The following is a 15791-nucleotide window of genomic DNA, read 5'->3' on the forward strand; positions in this document are numbered from 1 at the left end:
GTACTTTACGATGAGAAACAATTGAACCAAAAAGGGTGATAAAGTGATGGAGAACAGAGGAAAAATAGAATAAATCAAGCAGAAGTACAAGTCCAATCAGACCTCCCTAACAAAAAAACCTCAGGGCCTTTTTTGTATATAACAAATCAGTAGTCACAAAAGCATGTTTAACACAAGGATCAAATCTAAAACTGCCAGCTGACAACAAGTAAATAAATAAAGCTGGCCTGTTTCTTTGCCTATAACAGCAACTTGCTGTACCAGCTTTGTAAAATATATTACGGTGGAGATTTTTTAAATTTATTGAAATGTGTGCCTCTCTCCAACACAAAAGGAGAGGCTTACATTTTTCAAAAGAACATTAACAAGCCATGGTAGCTCAGTGGTTAGAGTGCAGTATTGCAAGCTACTTTTCCTGACTGCTGGCTGCCTGCAATTTGGCAGTTCAAATCTCACCAGGCTCAAGGTTGACTCAACCTTCCAAGGTGGTTAAAATGAGGAGCCAGATTGTTGGAGGGGGAACGCTTAGAGAGAGCTATAAAGCACTTTTATGACCTTTCCTACCTCAGTTATTAAGTGAATCACTGTAGTTGTTAAGTTAGTAACATGGTGTTAAGTGAATCTGGCTTCCCCATTGACTTTGCTTGTCAGAAGGTCACAAAAGGGGATCATATGACCCAGAGATGGTATTCAGAGGTTCTGACCAGTTCTCGAGAACTGGTAGTGGAAATTTTGAGTAGTTCAGAGAACCAGTAAATACTACCTCTGACTGGGCCCACCCCCATCTATTCTCTGCCTCCTGAGTCCCAGCTGATCGGCTGGGTCTTCTTTTGTTGCCCTGCCCAGGAGAACAGAGCTGAAAAGCAGGTTAGTGGGGTAGGGAGGGAATGGGATTTTGAGTAACCTTCCCCCAGGTGTGGAGAGGGAATGGAGATTTTATAGTGTCCTTCCGCTGCCACGCCCACCAAGCCACACCACACCCACCAAGCCAGGCCCACAGGTAGCAAATTTTTTTGAATCCCACCACTTATACGACTCCAGGGACACTGCAATCGCCATAAATATGAATCAGTTGTCAAGAGTCTGAATTTTGATCACATGTCCATGGGGATGCTACAATGTGCATAAGCGTTAAAAAGTTGTCACTTTTTTTCAGTGACGTTGTAACTTCAAATGCTCAGTAAGCAAACTGTTTTAAGTTGAGGAGTATCTAGTAATCGGTATTAACAAACCTATCTAGTCACTCAAGGAACAAGAGTAATAAAAACCTGCATTCAGAAGAGACCCTCTTGTAACAAATGCACCATTAAGCCATGCAGATACTGGCCAGGAAGGCTACAGAGAAACAGAAGGGTTTTCAAATGTCACCCAATCATATGGTCAACTTATTCCCTGGGGGAGAGGAGTGGCGTAAAAAAAAATTCAGGATGACTTGATCCTGCATCATTAAAAGCCTCAGACTGTTTTGGTGCATCACAAAACACATTTTAAAAGGTGAGGTTTGGAATATATGGCTGTGGCTACCATTCTGACAATTTTTGATCTCCCTGTGGAAACTCCTTGTCCTTCTATTCTACATCTTCTTGCAAGTGAAGGAGGTGTGTATTTGAATTTTCTACCTGAGATACTAAATAGAAGGAGGAACGAATGCTAGGCATATTTACCACCTTGACTCATTTATTAAAATAATAAAGGCAGGGTATAAATAAATACAATGAAAACTTCTTAATTAGTCTTTTTTTAAAAAAGGTGTGTGTGTGTGCGCGTGCATGTGTGTGTGTGTGTGTGTGTGTGTATATATATATATATATATATGTGTGTGTGTGTGTGTGTGTGTGTGTGTGTGTTTTCTTAAGTTTTCGCGGGTACTTACATGTATGGCATTCAGCTTTGTTCGGGTATTTTTCCATGTCATTATAGTTGTGCTTTTAAAGTTGTAGCAACGTTTCGGCAGAATGATGATGGCAGATGAGATTCTGCCGAAACGTTGCTACAACTTTAAAAGCACAACTATAATGACGTGGGAAAATACCTGAACAAAGCTGAATACCATACTTGTAAGTACCCGCGAAAACTTAAGAAAACACACACACACACACACACACACACACCATGTCTCTTTTCATTTCTACTTGAAGCAAGGTTTGCTGAGCAGCCTTCCTCCTCCTTTCAGAAATTCTCCCTCCACCATATCAGGGTTGCTTGATAGCAGTATTTTCCAAACAATAATCTTTCCATCCAGGTCATGCATAAAATATCAAATGTATTATAGCGGCAACTTTTCAGCCAAGGTGTCATTCATCTCCAGCATTCTGTAAATGAACAACAGGTTTAGTTGCAAGTATTTCCCACAGAGATGGCAGACCTAACAGTAATAAAGGAAACACAATGCATTTCTTTCTGACAACCGACTCCCAAGCAAGCCATCATTATGGCAGGCTGCTTGAGAAATGGCATTCCTGCCCTGTCTCTGATCCAACTCCATGCTAAATTGAATAGGTTGGAACTTGATTAGCACTTGGGCAGATTTCACATACATCTTTAGCGCACTGCTGTTAAGAATGGGTCGGTTCCCTTTCCTTGATCAGGAATCAAGGAAAGGCTACAAATGGAATGGATGATGGATTGCGGACCCATTTCCTCCTTAAAGAAAAATATTGATTCATGGTGGTTCTCAAACGGGAACCTGCTTTGATTGGATTCTTGGCCCCCTTTTTCGTTTTGCTTCAGACTGTACATTGGCCCAACCCTCGGTCTTGGTACTTTTCTCCCTGCTAACTTATGTGCTGAAAACTCTGTTTATGCCAGTCTTGGAAACTTTGTACGCTGCAAAGGATGTTGAAGCTCGTTCCAGAACAGGGAAGGAGAATGTACAGACCTCTGGTATTGCTGATCCACAATTCCCAGTAGATAACTCACCATAAGCCTTACTGGCTGGAGCTGCTGCTGCTGCTGCTCCTGGGAAGAGTAATTCAGCAGCTTCTGGAGAGCCCAGATTTCTCAGCCTGTTCAATAATTTTATTTATTCATTGTTGAATTTATATGTCTTCCATCTTGCTGTCCAAAGAGACTCTGGGCAGTGTACAATATAGTAAAAATAGAGATATAAAAACAACTACAAGCATAAAAACAGATTAAAATGGTAAATGATGAAATGTAAGCGGATAAACCACTGGCTCAGGGTGGAGCAGCGCTGGTGTCAATGCACAAACATCTACAACCTACAACTCATGCCTGCTAGCAGAGTCAGTATTTAAGGCCCTTCCTAAGGGCCATAAGAGTGGGGGAAAACAGCAAGATATTCCAAAGGACAGGGGCTGTGACACAAAAGGCTCTTCTCCTAAGCTGCATTAACAGAAAGAAAGAATGAAGAAGTATTGGTACCACTATTGGCATTAGCCTTGGTAAAAACATACTTGGGATTTTGCATCCAGTTTTGATCCCTATTTGTCTCATGAACTGGAATGGAGCTTGGTAACAAGGTCAGCCAATGAATAGGCATAGCAACTAAGTCAGCCAATGAGGACTGTTTTGGAAACTGCAACTAGAATTAGCCTAGGTTGGAAACTGAAACTAAAAGCAGCCTAGGCGTGGCTCTATTGTTAAGCTGTGCAACTCTGCAGCTGTGTTGAGCTCTGAGTCTGTCTATTGAAGATGAAACTTGCTTGCTTGCTGAAGACTAGAGCTCTGCTCTAGAACTTGCAACATGTTTCTGTTTGATTTTGCTCCACATTGGAGAAATCTACAACTGGTTTGTAAAATCTACTTATGTTTATAAAGATGTGAAATGAAGCATCAGCCATCTCTGTTTATTTTTCTGGCGCTGAATTATCACTGCAAAACGCTCAATACTATTGATATAAAAAGATGTTTGAGACTCTAGAAAGAGTTCACAGAAGAGCAACAAAGACAGGGATTGGAGACTAAATGTATGAAGAATGGCTGTAGGAATTGGGTATGGCTAGTCTAGTGAAAAGGAGGACTAGAGGTAACATGATAGCACTGTTCCGATACTTGAGGAGCTGCCACAAAGAAGAGGGAGTCAAGCTATTCTCCAAAGCACCTGAAGGCAGGACAAGAAGCAATGGGTGGAAACTAATCAAGGAGAGAAGCAACCTACAGCTAAGGAGAAATTTCCTGACAGTGAAAATAACCAGTGGAACAGCTTGCGTCCAGAAATTATGGGTGCTTTGTCACTGGAGATTTTTAAGAAGAGACCGAATAGCTATTTGTTTGAAATGGTATAGGGTCTCCTACTTCAGCAGGGCATTGGACTAGTAGGGACTCAAGGTCCCTTCCAGCTCAGTTATTCTGATAATTTTCTAGAACCTGCCAGCCAGTAAGTAAGTAAGTAAGTAAGTAAGTAAGTAAGTAAGTAAGTACAAAAATACAGAAAGGATAGCATTCAGATGCACTGGCTTCAAATACCCTACAAAAGTAAGAGCATGCTTTGTAATAGAAGCTACAATTCTCTCTGGTAATCTCTCCCAACTAAAAGCCTTTAAAATGGATTGAACTGCAAATTCCAGAACTCTTAGGTAATATGGCTAAAACTAACTAGGAATTCTGGAAATTGTAGCAGACTAACAAGTGTTTTTTCCCCTTCAACTATCCAACTAGGGAAGCTTTTGTACCATTACAACGTCTAATCTAGGGATGGGAATATTCTTTTTCTACTCAGAACATTCTTTTTGGAACAATATGTCAGCAGATAGGATCAGTGGTGGGATTCAGCCAGTTTGCACCACTTCGGGAGAACCGGTTGTTAACTTTCTAAGTAGTTTGGTGAACTGGTTGTTGGAAACAATCATTAGGGCAGAGAACCAGTTGTTAAATTATTTGAATCCCACCACTGGATAGGATCAATATTACCATGGAAGAACCAGCATACGGATGTAAGGATAAAAGATGTTGATTTATAGTAAGAGTAAGATGTAATGGTAAAGGAATAAGTAAATACATATACTGAAAAATGTGAAGAGACGCAAAAGATGTCTTGCTGTTGATAACAATGTATAAAGTTTTATTTTATGTTTTTAAAATTTGGAAACTTAATAAAATTTATTTTTTTTAAAAAGGGAAGAACCAGTGTACAATATTCTCTCTTTTCTTTTAAGATCATTATTGTTGGAGTTCGAACATACAGAAACCTTAGCAGAACCAGGAAGAAATGGAAAATAACCCTTGGAGGGTCTCCAGCAAATAAAGTCTAGTGTTCCTGACATTTATTGAACTTAATACTATAAGTTGGGAGTTGAATAGTCAGCTTAGATACATACAATCCATTTGAACACACTGGAAACCTAAAGGCTTCCTAAAACAGACTAAATAAAAATGTGTCAAGACCAGGAAAAGGGTGTAGAAATTATCTTAATTTAACATAATTACCAACCTAAACTCAGTCATTCTCTCTCTCTTCCACAAATACATTCATTCACAGATACACACAGAGCCTACTACTACTACATTACTATCAATATCACTATACCAAGAGATCAGAGGTTGTATTCGGCAGGTTCTGACCAGTTCTGGAGAACCGATAGCGGAAATTTTGAGTAGTTCAGAGAACTGGCAAAAACCACCTCTGACTGGCCCCGCCCCCATCTATTCTCTGCCTCCCGAGTCCCAGCTGATTGGCTGGATCTTCTTTTGTTGCCCTGCACAGGAGAAGGGAGCTGGAAAGCAGGTTAGTGGGGGTAGGGAGGGAATGGGATTTTGCAATATCCTTCCCTCAGGAGTGCGGAGGGAATGGGGATTTTTGCAGTATCCTTCCCCTGCTTTGTCCACCAAGCCACACCCACCAAACTATGCCACGCCAACCAAGCGACACCCACAGAACTGATCGTAAAATACTTTGAATCCCACCACTGCAAGAGATCCATATTTAGGGATGATGGTAAAGGGATGGAAAGGAGCTTCAAGATCTCTCTTGCATGTTTCTGTTTGACATTTTCAGATGGGATTACACTTTCAAAGACCAAACACTCTGGAAAAACGGAGGAGCAAGAGGAGTTCAAATTCAGTGGGTTTAAAATCATTCCCCCCACCCACAATCTTTCAGATGGAGAAAAATTAAATTATGATAATTGCTCTTACATTAATCAAAGAAATATATTTCTGACTGGAGTATATGCCACTATGTAGCAGCCATTTCCAAAAACAATAATGCCCAGTAGTAAACAGCAACTTCAGGTAGTTAGAAATATTAGATATAGCATCCATATCAGGATATCTGATATTCATGCTGCACTTTTCACTTTCCTTAAGAATCTAGAGTTTTAATACTATTATTCTGCACTCTAGCAGTATTGTGGCAGATATGCAGTCTAACGTAAGAAAAATGGATGAAAAAGAATATATTCTCAGCGAATATTAAATATTTGTGGATGTACAGGACTCATACTAAGTCATTTCCTTCGTTGCAAAGAACTTTTCAAATATCTTGTAAGATATTCATTGCTTCTTCATAATCTTTACTTTGCTAATGTACAGCTTCTTTTGCTTGTTCCCTCCTATTGTTAAGCCTAGTCCACAGTTCCTGCCTTTCTGGGACATTGGGACTGCTCTTGTTATCATTCCAATATTCTTGAATAAATCCCCTCCTATTAGAAATTGCAGGCTAAAACACCAGTCAATCTATTACATAGCATATCAAAGTTAGCAAAGAAGAACAGAAAACCTCCAATGTATGTTGCTCCTTTGTTACATAGGCTATTTTATACATATTTTCTCTCTGTTTGCCAGGTTTCCTCTACTGAGGACAAGACTTACAGAGACATTTTAATGTTTTGCTTTTTTTTTTTCCAATAGAGATTCTTATGATGATTTTGTTCTTCATTTTTCCAGGATTACAAAGAACTATTGGTTGGCTGTTGAGGAAGATCTATTTTTGTGAAATTGTGATTTGATGTGTGCGTACATGATGCTGCTCAGAATTTTATGATGGAGATATGTGTGTGTGTGTGTCAGTCTGTCTGACCATCCCCGGAACTTAAATTATATTATCCACTTAGTTTTCATTAGCCTCGGCTGACATCGTCAGAGTGTAAAACTACCATTGAAGAGATATTCACCTTTATGCATCATTGGTCAATTTAGCCATTGCGCATGTAATAGGCTCATCCAACCGCCTCCCACCTGTGATTAGCTCTATTGTTTTTAACTTCAGACATGTTAAACGATGGGGGCTTAACTCCTACTGCTTCCTTCCCTATTGCACCCCACTTAGGCAGCTCATCTCCAGGATATGGTGTTGAACTGTCAGCTATTACTTTGGCGGCATTCTTTCCCCCCCCCCCACCCCGTCCCCCAACGGACCTCTGCTTCACAGGCACATTTGATATATCAACCAGATTCATTTGTTGTTTTGCTCGTGATCTTGTAATCGGCCTGGCTGGTTCCTCATTGTCTGTGTTTATTATGGCTTGAGGCAGCTCTGCTGGGCTCCTCTTTATTCAGTCCACACTGGCCGTGCCTTTGCAGGATGAATCTACATGCCCAAAAATGTGGTGCGGGTACCGTCAGCCCCTACTCCCTGATGAGAAGTGGTCTCTGCTCATCCTACTGGATCTTTCCTGGTGCCTCAGTGCTTAGTAAGCCATAGAGAGAGAGCAAATCTAGATTATACAACTGAAGTTGTGCTTTGTTCCCCACAAAAATGTCCTAATGAAAAAGAAATAACAATGGCAATAGACTTACATACCTCCCCACAGTGCTTTTCAACCCTCTCTAGGTGGTTTACAATGTAAACATTATTTGCTTATTGTCCCCACCTCCCAAATAGGGGTCCTTATTTTATTGACCTTGGAAGGATGGAAAGCTGAGTCAACCTTGAACCACATCAAGATCAAACTCCAATCTGTGGGCAGAGTTTGCCTGCAATACTACACTTTAAACCCTGTGCCACTAGGGATGTTGAGAGATGCCCACTAACCTAATGGCACAACTTCAAGGAAACTAAAATCTTGGTGGGAGTGCAGGATACTGAGCTTCTTTCCTTTGTCAAACTGAAGATGCTCCAGCTGTCAAGCTGGCATTTATAGAAATGAGTAGGATCCATTTCATTTTGCTTTGCACAGAGCCATCTTTTAAAAGTCAGGGAAAAAAAGGTGCTTATTACAGGGCAGTGAATTTAGGATAAAAAAGGACTGCTTCATGAGTAATTTTCACCCACCTACCTACCACTGTTCACAAAACACTTTTCCTTTTGTTTTCCACCCACTTCCTTGTGAAAGGAAACTCAAAACCGTTACACTGTACTAAATTTGCCTTGGGATGCCAACTTCAACCTGAAAATGTAGGAAGGAGCTTTGATATTTCTCACTCTTTCCAAAAGTGTCCACATCATTTGTTGTTTACTGAGTTCACTGTTCCTGTCTATTTTTGGAGGGGTGGAAGTCTGTATCATCACCCCTGAAATTATAGTTTCTTTCACAAATTTGAAGAGAGTTTAGCCATAGGTATCTTCAGATAGATAACAGATAATCAGAGTTGGAAGGGACCTTATAGGTCATCTAATCCAACCCCCCGCCCAAGCAGGAAACCCTACACCCTTTCTGACAAACGGCAGTCCAATCTCTTCTTGAAAGTCTCAAGTGATGGCGTTCCCACAACTTCCAAAGGCAAGTTGATCGTTGGTTGATTGTTCTCACTGTCTAAAAGTTTCTCCTTATTTCCAGGTTAAATCTCTCCTTGTTCAATTTCCATCTATTATTCCTTGTCTGGCCTTCAGGTGCTTTAAAAAAATAGCTTGATCCCCTCCTCTCTGTGGCAGCCCCGTCAAATATTGGAAGACTGCTATCATGTCTCCCCTGGTAGAGTAGCCATGCCCAGTTCCTGTAACTTCATATGTTTTAGTCTTCAGTCCCCTAATCATCCTGGTTGCTCTTCTCTGCGCTTTTTCTAGAGTCTCAACATCTTTTTTACAACATCTACTGGAGAGGTTACCTTCATTCACTATTATATATAATTTACCTCCTTAACTGTGCCTAGTGATGTATTTATAAGTGGCAATGCTGAACAAGGATACAACTTTCCTCTGCCCCCCCCTCCACCTTCCAGGTGTTGTTGACTGACTTTTACTAGCAATAAATGCAGGAGACACACAATTCTTTTCCTAGTCCTCTCCTCTAAGAGCTGGGAAATCTGTCCCTTTTAACCCAGAGTTAATGGTCTTTCAACTGAACGCTTAGCCTTCTACACTCCTCTACTCTCCAGCCTTTAGATTTCAGAAAGACCTGCTGAAGGTTGAAATAGGCTGGTAATTGCCGCCTGTTTTTGGAATTGCTTCCTCCACCTCTCAGTCCTTATAGGTTTGTGGAGGGAGGGAAACAATTACTTGCCTGTAGCGGGTCAGCGTCTTTGGAAGGCGGGTGAAGTGGCTTGATTCTGCTACTCCTTCCTCAGCTGGGTTAGCTTGAGTGTCATTGCTCACTCCACCAAATCGTTGATGTTCGATTTTGCCTCCTCTTCACACCGTACTTTCCCTTTCAGCTCTCCTAATTAATTTCCTTTCTTTCTTCCACTGACACCCACAGCCTGTGCCTTCAGTGTTTTGCTTTTCTCTCTCTACAACAGAGGTGTACTCACGCTTGGGGAATACAAAACTACAAAGAAGTCTGAAGTCCTTCCTCTCATAAAGGCTCTTGAGTTCTCTGAACCCTTTTTGCTCTACTTCCTTTTACAACAGGTAATTTATAATCAGTCTCAGGTAGTCTGATTTGTATGTTGCGATACTCAGAAACTTCACTCCATTAGTTTTAGAGACTTCTATGGAAATTTATACTGCTTTGGAATAAATAAAAAAAATCCCAAACTTTTTGGCTAGAATTTATTGGAACAGATGGAGGTCAACTTTTTGGCATCGCTTGCTACAATTATTCTTAATGTTTAATAGCGGTATAATTGGAAGAAATGGTGATGTATGTTCCAATAAAATGCTTTCAACAACTGCTTTAATTGTCAGATCCTGTAACTACAGCATACAGCATTTTGTTCTGCTGATTGACATTTGACAGGCAGAAACACTGATCCATTCTGCTCATCCCCATTTGTAGCTTGAACAGGCAGAAAGGTTCAAATTGGTGCACAATTTCCACTTGCACAAAGGATGCAAAAGGACTGATTTATATTAGATACAAAGCTACGGTGCACTGAAACGGTTTAGAAGTGGGTGGGAGGGGGAGGACCAAGGTGAAGAACACAAGTACATAATTGCATGCCTTTGGGGCAACGGTGATGCACTGTTTCTTGCACAGCCACTCTCTTCCTGCCTGTGTTTCTTATTTCAAACTCCCAAAAGGCCACAGGAATTTGGTCACAGAAGAAACATTAATCTTACTATTCTCAGAAGGGCATTTCAAAGTTAAGGGACTGCCTAGGGAAGAACCTTCTCTTTCAAGAATGCACCATGCTGTGTTAGTCTGTGAAACATTAATAATGGGAAAATCTACACACGCACACATACACACTCCATCCCACATCCCTCTATTGGCAAACAACTGAGCATCCCTAGCTATAGCAATTAGAAGTGCACTAGGTTGCTGTGGCATTAGTTGGCATTAGGCTCTCCCTCTTTGCCAGCTTTCATTAGCCATGGGATGGTTTCACTTTTTTCTATGAAGCCCAAATGAAACATCTTCAAGAAATCGTCCCATCTGTGGAATGGAAGATGCTTTGGAGGAATGGTAGAAAGGATGAAGGCAGAAAGAGCTTTGGAGGAAAAGATTAAGAAGGCTGTGGAAGAGCAGAAAATTTTGTATTTGGCTCAATCCAAACAAGTTTTTTTTTTAAATAAAGTTTTGTTGAGTTTTAACAAAACAAATAAAACATTTTATTTGAGTACAGCATCGTTCCAGCTTATCACGTTTCCATACAGACACAATTTCATATCCATATTCATCTTATGTATTCATATCTTATTACTCTTTTCCAACTTCTCACTATTTCTCCCTTTACTTCTCTTAATTTTTTTTCATGGTTATCTCATTTTCTTCTCATTCAATTGTATTTCTTTTACCTAAATTTCTATATCTTTTTATTTGTTGTACTTATACTTTCGTCTGTCTTGTTTACAATTTCATATGTTCTCTTCCAAAATTCTTAAGAAATTCCTCCTATGATTGCCAATCGAAGTGCAATACATTTAAATCTTATTGTTATTATCATATGAAATCTCATTAAACATTGAATTTGTGTATTCTAAAATTATAACATTCAGATTTCTAATATCTATTTTATATCATGTAGATCTCATTATTCCGACTCTGCTTGGTACTTTCCCTTGAAAATGTAAAAAGAAAAATTCTAAAAACATAGCAAAAACTATATATATATATATATATATATACATACATACATACACACATACACATACACATACACATACACACACACACATATATATATGTATGGCATTCAGCTTTGTTCGGGTATTTTCCCACGTCATTATAGTTGTGCTTTTAAAGTTGTAGCATAGCGTTTGGCAGAATCTCATCTGCCATCATCAGGCTTCTGAACACTATACAGAAGCCTGATGATGGCAGATGAGATTCTGCTGAAACGTCACTACAATTTTAAAAGCATAACTACAATGACGTGGGAAAATACCCAACAAAGCTGAATGCCATAGATGTAAGTACTCTGCGAAAACTTAAGAATGAATATATATATATATATATATATATATATATATATATATATATATATATATATATATATATATGTGTGTGTGTGTGTGTGTGTGTGTGTGTATGTATGTATATATATATATATATATATATATATATATATATATATACATACATACTACACATACATACATACACACACACACACACACACACACACACACAAACATTATGTTTCCCTCCCTTCTTCATTATTACTTAACTGTTAATAAGCATACCATTGGATAGTCATACAGTTTTATCTTATAAATTATTTACTATTAATAAGCAAAATAATTATTCAAATTCATTCTAATAACTGGTATAAATTTCCTTATAAATCTTTCACATTTCTTTTCAATATTTTATCAATCTTTAGAAACAATTGCAGTGTTTCCCTCTCTTCTTTATTATTGCATTAATTATAAATAAACATACCATTACATAACAATACAGTTTTATCTCATGGATTATTTACTTATTTCATTTCTAACTCAGTATTCTACTGTCACAACACTATCTTTTGTAGTGTATCCTTTGCAGAGTCCTTACTTTTAACTAAATTTAACCATTGTCTCTGTTTTCTAGCTGAGCAAATACCTTTAATCCTAGTACATTTCCCTTTTTCTTTATTTCCTGTTTTTGTCCCTCATAAGTTCTTTCCCTTTCTTATCTTTCTCCCCTTTTTCTTATCCCTTTTTTAATACCCTTCTCTCTCTAATTTTCCCTTCTGTAGTTTTCTTTTCTGCTTCTCCTTGCTGTTATACTTCTTTTTCAGACTATTTTTCTTTTTGGCTGTTCCCTTTGATCTCAAACTTTTAACTCCTTTCCCCACTTTGCCCCTTTCCCCCACTTTGCATTATTTGATAATTGAAAATGGCTTCTTCTTTGTCCCGCCCTTCTTCTTGCTCTTGAAGCTTTTCCTTTTGAAAAGAAAAAAATATTTATTCTCCTTTTGATAGGTAGATTTCAGCCTAAGGTTGCCTATTAGTGTCAAAATAGATTAATATAAATTTCTTTCCATACCATTTGTAGTTGTCAATATAAAGGTAAAAAAGGGTTTTTAACCTCCTTTTCTCTCTCCTTCGCCACTTAAAGACCTTCTTTCAGAAGTATCCCTCGAGGTACTTTTAGATTCAGGGTACCTTGCTTAGATGTTCTCTGTTGTTTAGCCCGGTCTGTCCTGCTTTCCTCTTTGTCTTCCTCCTGCACAATCTTATCCAGTTGGGTTCTTCTTTGAGGTGGCCATTTCTGACCACTGCTGCAACCGCCTTTGGGGAAGGGAGTTTAGACCAGCCAAGGAGGAGAGATGTGGCTCCCCTCCACTCAGCTAGCAATCTCCCCCCTCTTCACCACCTCTACAGCGTGGCTTCAGCCCCGAATCCAAAGGATCGGGGTGCTAAAGCGGCGAGCACAGATCGAAACCGTGCACAATTGCAGATTTTGGTCTGTCGCTGAAGAGACCAAACTGGAAGTCCCAAGCAACATTGAGTAGCTGTGAGTATTAGGAGCCATTCAATTGGGAGAATTTCTGCCTTTAACTTTGGATTGGGTAACATTCTCCCAAACAGAACTGATTAACAATTTGGGAGTCACAGCCACAATCAAGAGGACCTTTACACAACCCCATGTTGGGTGCCAATTGTGGAGTATCTTGTTCAGTCACCATACCCCAAATACCTCCCAATTGGACTGTTGCAACACACTTTACATGGGACTAGCCTTGAAGACCATTTGGAAGCTATAATTCATCCAGAATTCAGCAGTGTGATCTAATGGTCACAAGGAATAACCTTGATGAACAGGAGGAAGAGTTGCAACCAAGACAGTATTCAACTTGGAAGATTGATGTCAGCCCTTCAAGGCAGAACAGACTAAGAAACCAAAGTTTTAAATGCTAACTTTATTTTTATTATAAGGTTAGAGTAACAAAATTGCTAAGGTCTAAATGTCCTTCCCTTTTCGAGAACTAAGAGGGTCATTTCTGAAATACTTTCACAAATTCCATTTCTGCCCTGGACTCAAATTAATTTTGATTGTTGCCTTGGTAGTGGGGCTTTCTCATGTTCTTCAAAGTTATTTTTTCTCCCCAATACATGTGGATAGTTAAGAGCATACCACAGTACACCCTTGTAAAATGCATTTCAGAACTGTGCTGCTGGCTACAGGCTTTCAGGCCCAATTCAAGGTGCTTGACACGATGTTGGAGAGCTGGATTATCTCTGATTATGCCTGCCCATCTCGTGAGATCTAAGCGACTCGAGTTACTTCTGTAAAACAATGGAATGCAGGAGGTGTACCTTCTCCCATCATAGCACCTGTCCTTTGGACCTCATTTTGCTAGAGATTCAGTTGGCCCCAAACCTGGTGACCACCCATAAGACTTGAAAACTCATTTTCCCTCTCTCTGAGCACTGGGTTAGGATGTTTAGAAAACTGCTTTAGATTTTTGAATACACTGTTTTGGGCCATTACATTGCATTGTTGTATTTCTTTTATAGTTATTGTCATTTTGTGAGCTGGGCAGCCATACAAGTGGCTTAAATGCTAAATAAATACACAGTGACCAAAGGCAAACCAAGCACACAGTGGTGGCTAAATGGTCTGTGTGAGCCAAGTCAAATTGCCTGCTTTGGTTGCTTGGTTTATTGCTTAGCCACTTCTTGGATGCACAACGTACAATGACAGAACGGCTGCCTCTGCCTCGCATCTTCCTCCACTCACAGAGCTTGCACAAACCTATTTTAGGTGGCAAAAAGCCCTCTGAGCTGTCCTACCCCTGAAGCATTTACAAACACTTTGTCACTGTCAACCTTTTCCTGCGATGACCTGTTTCTGCTCTGCCTGCGCTCTGAAGAATCAGCTTAGGAAATGTCAAGAATGCTGCCAAAAAAATATCCCAGCGTGTTATCTTCCTAAGCGGTAGCAGCTCATTCCCAGGATAGCCTATTTTCGTCAACAGCTGGCCACGTTAGTTTTCCAAACAAATTAAGTCTTGATTTCAAGATAAATTTAGCATACCTACTATCCGTCAGTAAAACTGTGCTGGATAATGAGAGTAAGAAAAACTTTAATTAAGCCTGTAGCTGTGATAAGGGGGTTGAGCCAGTATAAGAGAAGTGCCCTTTTACAATCTCAGAAGGATCCCTGGGCTGGGATCAGAAGAATCACAAAAAGCTACTTTCTTTTGGGCCAAGGGCTCACTGGAAAATTTCAGGCAGGAAGATTTCCCAGGCCTGCCTTCAGATATTAGGGCAAAATTCTTGGCCAATGAAGAGTTAAGATCAAAGGGAAGCTCATCAATAGTTTAAGAACTGGCTGTGCCAACCTCATTGTTGCTAGGTGATTGGTGCACTAATTGTAATAGCTTAGCTCTGCCCTTAACTTGGCTCACAAAATTCCAGAATTTTAACAATTTGACTTTGTGAGCCTGCATGAGCCAAATGCCAAACACCATGGTGCAAGGAAAGGGGGCTGTAGATTCCTGGTGAAATAGGACTGAGCATTTATTGGTTCCCCACTTTGGGAGATTAACTTGGTACAGGTAGTCTCTGACTTACAATAGTGAATGTTCGAAGTTACAACGGCACTGGGAAAAAAAAGCGACTTTTATGACCCTTTTTCACACCCACAACTATTGCAGCTTCCTCATGGTCACATGATCAAAATTCAGTTGCTTACTGACTCATATTTATGATGGTTGCAATGTCCCAGGATCATGTGATCACTTTCTGACAAGCAAAGTCAATGGGGGAAACCAGATGCAGTCATGTCCATTCTCCAAGATAAAGTTTAAACTGCCATCCATCACCTCCTCACAAGATATGTTGTGATAATAAATGAGATGGGAACTATTCGTATGTATGTATATATGCATGTATGCATGTGTGTATGCATGTGTATACATGTATGTATGTATATATATTGTCTATGTATGTAAATATACATAAATGCACTTAGATAAAAGCTTTAATCATTTGCAAAATACAACCTGATACTTGATTGCACCCGTTTTCACTCCTTTATATCCCCAATCAATGGCTCTATGCACAGTAACTAAATTATTATATTATCATAGAAAGAGCACACACTTTCAGCTCTTTCTCTTTGCCATATTTCTTGGGT

The sequence above is a fragment of the Pseudonaja textilis genome, chromosome 2, assembly GCF_049901715.1.
Source record: "Pseudonaja textilis isolate UNSWEBS1 chromosome 2, rPseTex1.2, whole genome shotgun sequence".
In the NCBI taxonomy this organism is placed as follows: Eukaryota; Metazoa; Chordata; class Lepidosauria; order Squamata; family Elapidae; genus Pseudonaja; species Pseudonaja textilis.